Source organism: Triticum dicoccoides, chromosome 7A, assembly GCF_002162155.2.
Source record: "Triticum dicoccoides isolate Atlit2015 ecotype Zavitan chromosome 7A, WEW_v2.0, whole genome shotgun sequence".
NCBI lineage: Eukaryota > Viridiplantae > Streptophyta > Magnoliopsida > Poales > Poaceae > Triticum > Triticum dicoccoides.
The window spans coordinates 640,527,766-640,540,216 of NC_041392.1; positions in this window are offsets into that span (position 1 = coordinate 640,527,766).

The following is a 12,451-nucleotide window of genomic DNA, read 5'->3' on the forward strand; positions in this document are numbered from 1 at the left end:
CGTCCCCGTCGCCTCCCCAAGCCAGCCGTCCTCATCCCCGTCACCGCGTGCCGCCCCGAGCCGGCCACCCTCCTCGTCCCCGTCGCCGCGTGTTGCCCCGAGCCCACCGTCCTCGTCGCTGGCCTCCAGCCATCACCCCCCAATGAGCCCCCCTTTCCCATTGTCCCCTGCTCCCCGTCTCCGCGTGCCCCCGAGCCCGGCCTTGCTCTGCCACTGCTCCATGGTCGCTGCCGGCCCCGACGCATTGAAGAGCAGCAGCAACACCGTGAATGAGAAGAGGAGTGGACAATGAAGAGCAGCTGCAGCAGCAGCAGTCCCCCCTTTTTGAATTTTTTTACAGTGATGAATAGTGCATAGAAGGTGTTTGATGAAATTCTAGATGGCTTTGGGCATTTTTGAAATTTCTGATTTTTTTGTGGTGAGGTACTGATGCAAGACAAAGGTGATGGCAAAATTTCAGAATTTTGGAGTGGTTTAGAATAGGTTTTTAGCAAGGAATTTGAACTTGGTTCAAATTTCATTTGAACGAAATTTGAAAAATTTGAACTATGGATTAGAAGGTTTTTGGTGAAATGGAGTGTGGGTACTGTCATGCAGTTGGAGTAACTTTTTCAGGATTTTTTAGCAAGGAAAAATAGGGTTGTAGTTCAATGCCAAGATTGGACCAAAATTGAAAAATGGAAATTGTGCTCAAAATTTTCAAATGACCAAAGTGGGGTTTTGCCTAAAAATGATCTATAGGCATCAGAGGACTTCTCAAAAAATTGTGGCATTTGAAAAGAATTATTTGAAATAGTTCTACTGCAACAGGGTCATTCTAGAGTTTGAAAATACTAATAAAATATTTTTTGAGGCCAAATCATTATAAAAATAATTACTAATGATTTTTTTCATAGCATTTTTTGTCCATGTATGTATGTATGTATGTATAGATATAGAAAATGTTCATATATGATGTTTTTTTGTTCATAACAATTTTTTTCCATGTATGTATGTATGTATGTATGTATTTTTTTAGATGTGCTCTGTTTTTTCAGATGAGATGAAATGATATGAGATGAGATGTATGAGATGTCCATTTGTTGTATAAACATAATCCCGATAACTTCAATTCCCCTCGGGCTTATATTTTTGTGAGCATAGAAGTTTTTTTAACTTGTATGTATTTGATCACCGCGGATAGTTGCGACAGGAGTTTTCCCTTTGATTTTGAGGCATATGATCTAGATAATGTCCAATGCCTCATATCACGAACATAGTTATATTGGACAATTGATCTTCATATAAACGAAGCATAAAAGTTTAGCAACCAGTTTAGCAATCACTTAGAAACAACGTTGTCGAGGCCACCCCAAACCCTAGACGAAGAAAGAGCGTTGTTGATCTACCCCATCCCGCCCCTACCCGTAATTGTTATGTTCATTGTTGTCATTAGCTATGTATATGTTTGTGCTTATGATTCCTTGTTGTGATATTATCTAGGTTATGTTTGCCACTAATATATCCATCTCATGTTTGTATATTAATTGCCATGTTGTAATATTTGCAGAAACTATGGATCAAAGAGACTTGGAACAAGAAGAGTTGTTGGGGGACATAATCCGCGACAGACGTGATGTATTGTCGTATCTCAACAACACCGATGGTCAGAAAGGAGAGGATGACTGCTCCGGTGACCGAACGGAGGAGGTAGCTGTTGCAAAGTCCGGCGAGGTATATATATTAATTAAGCCTGTGCTGACTAATTGACGCATTAATTGTTTTGGTATGTACATATATTAATGCTTCTTTCTTCTTTTATAGCCCTCCAGATCAAGCCAAACTTCCATAACGAGACGAGGCCTGAAGAAAAGGTTGCGCCAGGATGAAAGGTTCACGATCACAGAAATCGCGGGCAATGGCCAACCAATTGAACCCAAGCGGACCAAGGACGCCATTTGTTGCTCAGTGCGGAGCTATTGTTGGGGACACCATCCCAATCAACATCCAGCAATGGAATAAGCCGGCTAAGGCCGGCGACCCTGAAGTTTCTTATGTCAATGATAGACAGAAAGTTGATCTTTGGACCTGCTGAAGGCAAATTTCACCCTACCGCCAGAGGAGGATCTGGATAAGCAAGTTATAGAGACAAAGGTCAAGTCATATGCTCTTAAGAAGATGGCAGATCTATTCAGGAGGTGGAAGAAAGAGTTGAACACAAACTTTGTTGACAAAGGGAAGACTCCAGAATTCACCGGCCGATTTGAGAAGATAAGAGATCACTGGCCCGCATTTGTGGCCTACAAGACATCAGAGAAGGGTAAGAAAATGTCAGAGATAACACAAGAAAAATGCTGCAAAGAAGTTGTATCACCAACGCACGGGGTTAGGTGGCTACCTCAAAGCTCGGCCGTTGTGGGACAAAGCTGAGAAAGACCTGATTGCTAAGGGGGTCCAACCAGCGACACTGAACTGGCCAGACTATTCAAGGACTTGGTTCTTCCGGGTTGGGGGAACTTTGGACCCAGAAACAGGGGAGTGTTGTTGGACGGACGAGCAACTTGCAATACCAGTCAAGAAGCTTAAGAATTATATCGCTGCAACGCAGAAAGGGATGTTCATTCCCGACAAAGTGAAGGACGAGATGTCTGAGGCCCTCGGGAATCCTAAGCACCCTAGACAAACACGAGGCACACCAGGCTCTGTTGCATGGGTGCATGGGTTCCCCGATGCAAGCGGTTACAAAAAGCGAGAGAGAAAGAGGAAAGTGGAGCAGAGCGAAATGGAGACAATCAAAGCAAGATTAGCGAAGCTAGAGGAATTTGCAACTGCCGGCCAACCATCTCAGTGGCTCGAAGCTACCCCAGAAGCTACCCCGCCATCTCAGCGGAGAAGCAGCGTGGCTTCCATGGAGCTAGCCCAGCCTGATTTGACGGCTCCTCGCTACCCCGTGGATACTATCACGGAGGCTGATAACCCACAAGTATAGGGGATCGCAACAGTTTTCGAGGGTAGAGTATTCAACCCAAATTTATTGATTCGACACAAGGGGAGCCAAAGAATATTCTCAAGTATTAGCAGCTGAGTTGTCAATTCAACCACACCTGAAATACTTAATATCTGCAGCAAAGTATTTAGTAGCAAAGTAGTATGGAAGTAATGGTAACAGTGGCAAAAGCAATAGTAGCAGTTTTGTAGCAATTGTAACAGTGGCAACGGTAAAGTAACTTAGCAAAGATCAATATGAAACGAGCTCGTAGGCAATGGATCAATGATGGATAATTATGTCGGATGACATTTATCATGCAACAATTATAACATAGGGTGACACAGAACTAGCTCCAGTTCATCAATATAATGTAGGCATGTATTCCGAATATAGTCATACGTGCTTATGGAAAAGAACTTGCATGACATCTATTGTCCTATCCTCTCGTGGCAACAGGGTCCTAAGGGATATTAAGGCCTCCTTTTAATAGAGTACCGGACCAAAGCATTAGCACTTAGTGAATACATGAACTCCTCAAACCACGGTCATCACCGGGAAGTATCCCGACTATTGTCACTCCGAGGTTGCCGGATCATAACACGTAGTAGGTGACTATAACTTGCAAGATATGATAAAGAACACTCATATATTCATGAAAACATAAGAGGTTCAGATATGAAATCATGGCACTCGGGCCCTAGTGACAAGCATTAAGCATGGCAAAGTCACAACAACATCAATCTTAGAACATAATGGATACTAGGGATCAAACCCTAACAAAACTAACTCATTACATGGTAAATCTCATCCAACCCATCACTGTCCAGCAAGCCTACGATGGGATTACTCACGCACAACGGTGAGCATCATGAAATTGGTGATGGAGGATGGTTGATGATGACGATGGCGATGAATTCCCCTCTCCGGAGCCCCGAACGGACTCCAGATCAGCCTTCCCAAGGAAGAACAGGGCTTGGCGGTGGCTCCGTATCATAAAACGCGATGAATCCTTCTCTCTGTTTTTTCTCCCTAATCATGAATATATGGAGTTGGAGTTGAGGTCGGTGAAGGTCCAGGGGGCCCATGAGATAGGGCGGCACGACCAGGGGGGTAGGGCGCGCCTCCCACCCTCGTGGCCAGGGTGTGGGCCCCCTTCAGCTGATTCTTTCGCCAGTATTTTTTATTAATTCCAAAAAATATCTCCGAGAAGTTTCAGGTCATTCTGAGAACTTTTATTTCTACACAAAAGTAACACCATGGCAGTTCTGCTGAAAACAACGCCAGTCCAGGTTAGTTCCATTCAAATCATGCAAATTAGAGTCCAAAACAAGGGCAAAAGAGTTTGGATAAGTAGATACGTTGGAGACGTGTCAACTCCCCCAAGCTTAACCCATTGCTTGTCCTCAAGCAATTCAGTTGACAAAGTGAAAGTGATAAAGAAAAACTTGTACAAACTTTGTTTGATCTTGTTGTTGCAAATATGTAAAGCCAACATTCAAGTTTTCAGCAAAGATCATGAACTAACCATATTCACAATAACATTTAGGTCTCACGTTTACTCATATCTTTGGCATAATCAACTAGTGAGTAATAATAATAAATTTCGGATGACAACACTTTCTCAAAACAATCATGATATGATATAACAAGATGGTATCTCGATAGCCCTTTCTGAGACCGCATAACATAAATGCAGAGCACCGCTGAAGATCAAGGACTGACTAGACATTGTAATTCATGACACAAGAGATCCAGTCACAGTCATACTCAATGTAAATTAATAACAATGCATACAAATGAAAGTGGTGCTCTCTAACTGGTGCTTTTTATAAGAGGATGATGACTCAACAGAAAAGTAAATTGATAGGCCCTTCGCGGAGGGAAGCAGGGATTTACAGAGGTGCCAGAGCTCGAGTTTTGAAACATAGATAAATAATATTTTGAGCAGTATACTTTCATTGTCAACACAACAACCAAGAGATCTCGGTATCTTCCATGCTACATACATTATAGGCGGTTCCCAAATAGAATGCTAAAGTTTATACTCCCCCATCACCAACAAGCACATTCCATGACTAGTCCGAAACTACGGGTACCGTCCAACTAACAACAATCCCGGGGGAGTTTTGTTTGCAATTATTTTTATTTGATCTGAGCATGGGACTGGGCATCCCGGTTACTGGCCATTTTCTCGTGAATGATGAGCGGAGTCCACTCATCGTGAGAATAACCCACCTAGAATGGAAAATATAGACAACCCTAGTTGACGCATAAGCGATTCGAGCATACAAAACCAAATGGCCCGGCCCAGTCTTGGGCGACCTGTGCGTTCCTTGAACTATTTGTCGGTTTGTGCGACAAATAAGGTCTTTTTAACGCCTGGGCAGGATAATTACTGGGTTGGCTTTGTTGGGCTGGAGTGCGCCCGGCCCAATTGCGGAATTCTGGAGAAACTTTTTGTCTTTTCTAGTAGATGCACAAAAATTTAGTACCACCTCGGATAGAAAAAATATTTTCGATGATGAACGGATGAAAATATTCGAGAAACACACTTTGCTTTATTAGTAGGTATAGATTTTCACTTTTGCAGAAAACCCAGATAATTATTGATAATCAACCCACATGATAGTTTTAAGTCAGATTTTTGTTTTGTTAGGAAACTAGCGGTGTGACCCGCGCATTTGCGCGGCTAGATTAGTTACACATTGTTATGATTATTTCTTTATTTGTATTTTATTTATTTTTCTAATTGCAAAATGTTTATTTTTATTTATTTATAATAGAATTTCTAAATGTTATAAAATTATATAGCCATATTACCACATGACTATGAATTATTTGTCCCACATATATTAGCACATGACTATACAATTTTTGTTTTACATGATCTACTGTCTTATCTTATTCAGGTGCACAACTGAACAATCTATTAAGTCATCAATAGTGATGTTTCTGTTTAAGAATGGAAGTTAAAGATCCCGTGGGTTGCCATGCAAAAACAACACTTTCATACTAATATGTAAGTTCCAGTTTACACCCTAGCGATCCCGCAAAAAAAAAGTTTACACTCTAGCTCCCATCGTTAGCTAGGATTAAGTAGAGTTCTTTTCTTTAATCTATCTCATCATTAGACATAATTTATTTGTGTCATCCTTCGATATGTTTTCTTCCACTTCTTTTTTTGGGTGGGTGGGAGGGGGGATTATTTATTTTAATTGTTTGTCACTTCTACATATGAGGTAATACCATCCCTCCATTGTACATTTTTGCACAAAAAATATATAAAATGGCACACTATGTGTCTTCCCTACTATTTTTGCTATTAAAAACATATTGTCATACTTTCCTTTGTGCTCACTCTTAGAGTGCCTTGTTCTTTCTGGTCATTTTCATGTCTGTTTTAGGTCGATTTATGCCGTTAGAATATTAGCATGATTTCAATTTGCGAGGACACTGTTTTTTGTGTCATGCAATTAATACACTTATTGGCCGCACACATAGTATATTGTCATTGTTTTTAATCACCCAATTTCATCTATCTCATATACTAAGTGATTCTTGTCCATTTAAGGGCATCTCCAGCCGCGCCCCCAAGAAGGCCCCCCGGGCGCCTTTTCGTCCGCCGGCGCCAAAAAATTGGTCCAGTCACGCCCCCAAGAGCCCAGTTTTCACCGGCTCGGGCCGAAATTGGCGACGGCGGACTCAACCTGAACCCGATGTGCTGGGGGTCGCTCGGGTGCGCCGGGCGAATCGTTTTTGGCGCGAAGAGCCGCGGGCCCGCCGCGTCAGCGACTCTATCCTCTTCTCACCCCTTCGTTGTCCTCATCGCCTCGTTTCCCGCGACGAATCAATGCCAAAGCTGCCGCGCGCTGCCGCGCCGGTCAGCCTCCATTGATGCCTCACGGGTGGCGCAGTGAAGGCTGGGCGGCGCGTCCCTCGGCCGCCACGCAATGACGCCATGCGTAACGCGCCGGCCAAGCCTACCACGCGGCGTCTCCGCCTATAAAAGCCGTCTGCAAGCGCGCCGGAGAGACTCACCTCGATCATCCACCGACGACGCGCTCATTTCTCCCCCTTTCCTCCTCTCGCCGCCAGTTGAAAAAGCATGGCCGATCATTTCCCAGGCGATGGCGCGACGGCGAATGGATTCGGGCGCCGTCATCTGCACAAGGGCGAGGCTCGCCTCCTTTTCGAGGCCGAGTACCCGGTCCCGCCGGACATGCGGGTGCCCGGGGCTTGGAGGATCAGCGCCGGCGGCGTGCCGGTGCCACCACCACCCACCGGGGCGACGCGGCGTGCGGAGATCGCATGCATCCGCGCGTCCCTGCCGCGGGCGGCGAGGGAGGGGCCACGGTACGTCCCCGACAGCCCGCTCTGGGAGCCCTACTTCCGCCACCATCACGCCGAGCAGCTCGAGGCCACCAACGGCGTCGTGCCCTCCGGCAGGCTCAACTCCGATGGCCGGCGCCGGTGGTGGGGCGTGCCCAGCCGCACGTTGGAGGCCGTTCTCGAGTACATCGAGGGCGGCAACACGTCGCGCCTCGAGTACCCCGCTCCCCCATCATCCTCACGCCACCGGGGAAGCTCCTGGACGCCGAGGCGCATGGAGACCGGGGCGTCCTCCTCCTCGTCCGGCGGCTCTCCCTGCCTCCACCTCCGCCCCGTCAAGCCGGAGCCCCAGGACACGCCTGTCAGCGCGCATACCTGCAGCTCCGGCGGCTCTACCTGCCTCCACCTCCGCCCCGTCAAGCCGGAGCCCCAGGACACGCCTGTCCGCGCGCGTACCCACAGCTCTGGCGCCCTCGTTGAGCCCAAGGTGGAGTCCAGCCTCCCCCGGAGTACGAGGAGATAGCCCGGCGCGGCTTCTCCGACGAGGACGCCATGCGGTGGTCGCGCGAGGACTACGTGCGCGAGGAGATGGTCCGGCAGCGCCGGGCCCTGGAGGAGATCGCCGCCCGCAAACGTGGGCGCGAGGGCGAGGATGGTGTCATCGTCCTCGATAGCTCCGACGACGACGCCCCCGGACCGTCCAACCCGCCGCGCCAACCGGGGGAGGGATGTAGCAGGGACGGCGGAGGCGTAGGCGGGGGCGACGACGACGATGACGACGACGGCGGCGGCGGCGGCGGTGACTACACGCGGTTCTACAACCTCCCCGGCATGTAGAACCGCGTGGGGCGGGCGGCAAGGGAGACGGCGGGGGTAGCCCACGGTAGTTTTTTTTCTTTTTTTTTTGTAAAATATGTTTAAATTCGAACGAACTCGCCCGTGTTTGCGTTGTGTTTGCGCCGAATTTGGATATTTTAAAAACCCGTGGGGGGCCGTGACTGGGGGGCATCACGCCCCCAGTGCGCGGTTTAGCGCCGGTGCGCCCCCAGGGGGCGATTTTTTGCCCCTCCTGGAGGGCCAACGGCTGGAGATGCCCTAATACTTGAGGTATAAGGCCCTGTTTGGTTCCAAATAAATCACCAACTTATAAGTCGAAAAGTACAAAAAGTGACTTATTTTGCCAAACGAACCCAACTTATAAGTCACCCCAACTTATAAGTCATAAGTTGCTCCAATCCAACTTAAAACTTATAAGTCACTCCCTTTTGCGTGGGTCCTATCACCTTTATATTAAAAAACAAGGTGGGAAGATGTGCTCAGATGACTTATAAATCAGGTGATAACCAAACAAACGTGACTTATAAATCACTGATTTTAAGTCACCTAACTTATAAGTCAGGTGACTTATTGAAACCAAACAGGGCCTAAGATGTCGCCTCTCCACCACCTGAATTGTGTGAAGCCTCGGAGTAACCAATGGTTCACACACGCATAGTGTTGTCCATACAATGTGTACTCAACAACTATTTTAACCTTACCTCTATGCATTTATCCATTTTTAAGAAACCCATGCATGTTGATAGATATCACCCGAGAGATGTTCCCTTATTGTTGGTCCAATAACTATATATATTGCATGCTGCCAAATCCAGATTAGACTGTCAAATTTATTTCAGTTTCACCCAAGACACTAAAACTTGGGATCGCTATTTCTCTAACAAACCCGTACTGCTCCTTTATTAACTGTTGTTCTGATCCGACTCAAATTTTCTAACTAACTTGTACTACTCTTTATTTACTATTGTTCAGATCCGACTCATATTTTCTTTTCTTCGTGCTTTAACAGCTATACATAATCTAAAGCGTTAAATTTTTTAAATGAATGATAAAGTAACGATGCAATCTATTTGTTCGTTGTTTTAATTACAAAATAAATTAGATATATATTCTGGGCTTTTTTTGCGGGAATATATATCAAACGTTAGCTTCATTTATGTGGGTCGCATGTATATTAAGTTGCTTTTTTCCTTATCCCAAATTTCATAACGTATAATGTATATTAAAAATTTAAATGACGCAAGAGGTTCATATATAAATTTGATTGTATTGTTTGTCCACCTAATAGTATATGTATCTAGTATGTTTATTTTGAACAATCTGACTCAAAACCTCGATCATCTGTGATGAACCACATTCTTGTAGATTCCAACTTAAAATGATAAATTGAGTGGCTTTGTTTGTACAGGTTGAATGCTTGTTTGCTTGGCCCGAATATTATTTCGTCGGCGTTGATCACCAATTCCTTTTTTGGGAATTGTATGTATATTTTTAGATGAATTGCATGCATGTTCTTTCTGAAAGACTTGCACCTATATTTTCTTGAAAAGACCCACCTGTACATTTTTTATATGTTCATGATGGATTCGGCTTGCCTGCTTTCTTTCCATGCTCCCATCCGTGCTCCCACCTCATCCAACGGTTGTATTTTTTCCTTTTTTATTTCTAATCTAATCATCTCCCCCCCTGATTTTAAGGGGGTGGGGCCGGGCTTTATTTTGTTCCAATCAAATCAAGCCACGTATGCGGGAGCACGGATGGGCACACGGAAGGGGAGCAGGCAAGTCTCGTCCGTTCATGACTGTTTTTTTAATATCTACGCATGACTCAAGTTGTCTGATGTTGGATGCATGTTTTTGTAAAGACTTGCACGTAGTTTTTTCACATTGGTACAGGACCTAGATGGGCAAGTGCGCTTGTTGTAGATTGCTTGGACTCACCCAAGCGGCATGTACGTAGATGTCCTATGCTTGTGCGTGTCATGGCCGACGTAGGCCCCCCTTCTTTTCTCTTTGTTTCAGGAAACTAACCTAATCGTTTGTGTCCGACGATAAATTAACTTTGTATACGTGATAGGTTGTACATGCAAGGTATCGGAATTGCTTTTTTATTTTTGACCGACCCGTACAGCTTCTTCATTAAATATTGCTTTGATCAGACTGAAATTTCCTTTTCCTTGTTCTTTACGCCCAAACATATTATCTCCAGCGTGACACAACGTACATAACAATATTGTACATTCCATGATAGTTGGGTTAATCAACCTGCAGTACATATAAAATATTTTTTTGAGCATCAGTACAAACACAAGCGCTCATATACACGCGCATACACTCATCCCTATGAACGCACACACGCACACCCTACCCCTATGAGCACCTCCGAGAGACTGAGCCGCCATATCATCTTGAGATTTACGAAGTCACCGTAGGCGCCTAGTCGTCGACGGGAACGTCTCCTCCCACTGAAAGCGCATCACCGGAAATCCTGAAATAAATCCAGGATTAATGCGAGCACCAGGATTTGAACCCTGGTGGGTTGGGGATAGCACTGTCCATCTAACCAACTCAACCACAGGTGTTTTCTTAAAAGTATCCGTATCTTTTAAACTGTGACTTCAAATTTAATATGTTATATAAAATTTGATTAGAAAAACTAATCATCAACCCGTGCACCAGCACAGGCTAGAACGTTTGTTGTCACTGTACTTGCTACTTTTGTACAAAATAGTGTCTAAATTTATTTTACACATATTAGTTACATATAGGGACACATATTTTTTTGATGATGTTTTAATTTTCAGACAAAATGATAAATCCTCAAAGTCTTGCAAAGCCAAAATGCAATCATAGTCTTATAATATTTTGAGCGAACATGCAATTTTATCTACTAAGATCGCAATATACAATTCGTATAAATAGACGCATGTATATTGAAAGCTTAAAACCAAATTCAATAATTGATATTTCTCTTTAAAAAATACAATAATGCAACCGCAAGTTCGGGGACCCATAAAAGCAAAATACTGCTTCACCATATTTTAGAACAATATAATGAATATGTAAAAAAACAGAATGGAGTTGAATATCCCATGTTGATTCCTATACATAACAAAAAGTAAGTAGTAAAACATTATCGTCCAAACAAAATGTTAATTTACAATACTTTGGCTTTCAAGGTTAATCATCTAGCGCATTGCACATTTCAGAATGAACATCCTCTACAAAGCAACATAGCTTGGCAAATATGCATGCAAATATCAAGGATTTCTGCAACGCGGAATTATGAAAAAAAAACTGTACGCCAGAATATGAAACTTAACACCGAAGAATCCCCCAACTAAGAGACAGTCTAACACTAATAGAAAACAGGGTTTTGATCCAGGCCTAAAGAGGGCATTAATCCCGGTTCTCATACGAACCGAGACCAATAGGAGTATTAGTCCCAGTTCATGAGGCCAAGGGGCGGCCGGGCCTCGGGGGCCAATGGTCCCGGTTCGTGTGACCCCTTTGGTCCCGGTTCCAGACACAAACAGGGACCAATGGGCCTTACTCCTGGCCCACAACCTTTAGTCCCAGTTTGTGTCTGGAACCGGGACCAAATAGAGGCCTATATATACCTTGCCCGCGAGCAGAGCAGTGCACTCTTTGTTTTTTTAGCTAGCCGTGGGAGAGCTTTGTGGTGCTCTAGCTCACCTCCTATGCACATCAGGTGTTCGATGAAATACCCGAGCTACACTTTATAAGCTTTCTCCTCTCGAAATTCCTTGTCCCAACTCCATTTTCCTCAAGATTTGTCTAGGTTTGTGATACGTCTCCAACGTATCTATAATTTTTGATTGTTCCATGATATTATATTATCCATCTAGGATGTTTTATATGCATTTATATGCTATTTTATATGATTTTTGGGACTAACCTATTAACCTAGAGCCTAGTGCCAGTTTCTGTTTTTTCCTTGTTTTTGAGTATCACAGAAAAGGAATACCAAATGGAGTCCAATTGACGTGCCAATTTTTGATGATTTTTTATGGACAAAAAGAAGCCCCCAGAGTAAAAGAGTTGGGCCAGAAGAGTGCCAGGCTGTCCACGAGGGTGGGGGGTGCGCCCTACCCCCCCTGGGCATGGGCCCTATCTCGTGGACGACTTGGAGACCCCCCTAACGTGAGACCGACGCCAAAAATTCATATAAATACAGAAACCTCCAGAACATAACCTAGATCGGGAGTTCCGCCGCCGCAAAGTCTCTGTAGCCACCAAAAACCAATCGGGACCCTGTTCCGGCACCCTGCCGGAGGGGGGATCCCTCATCGATAGA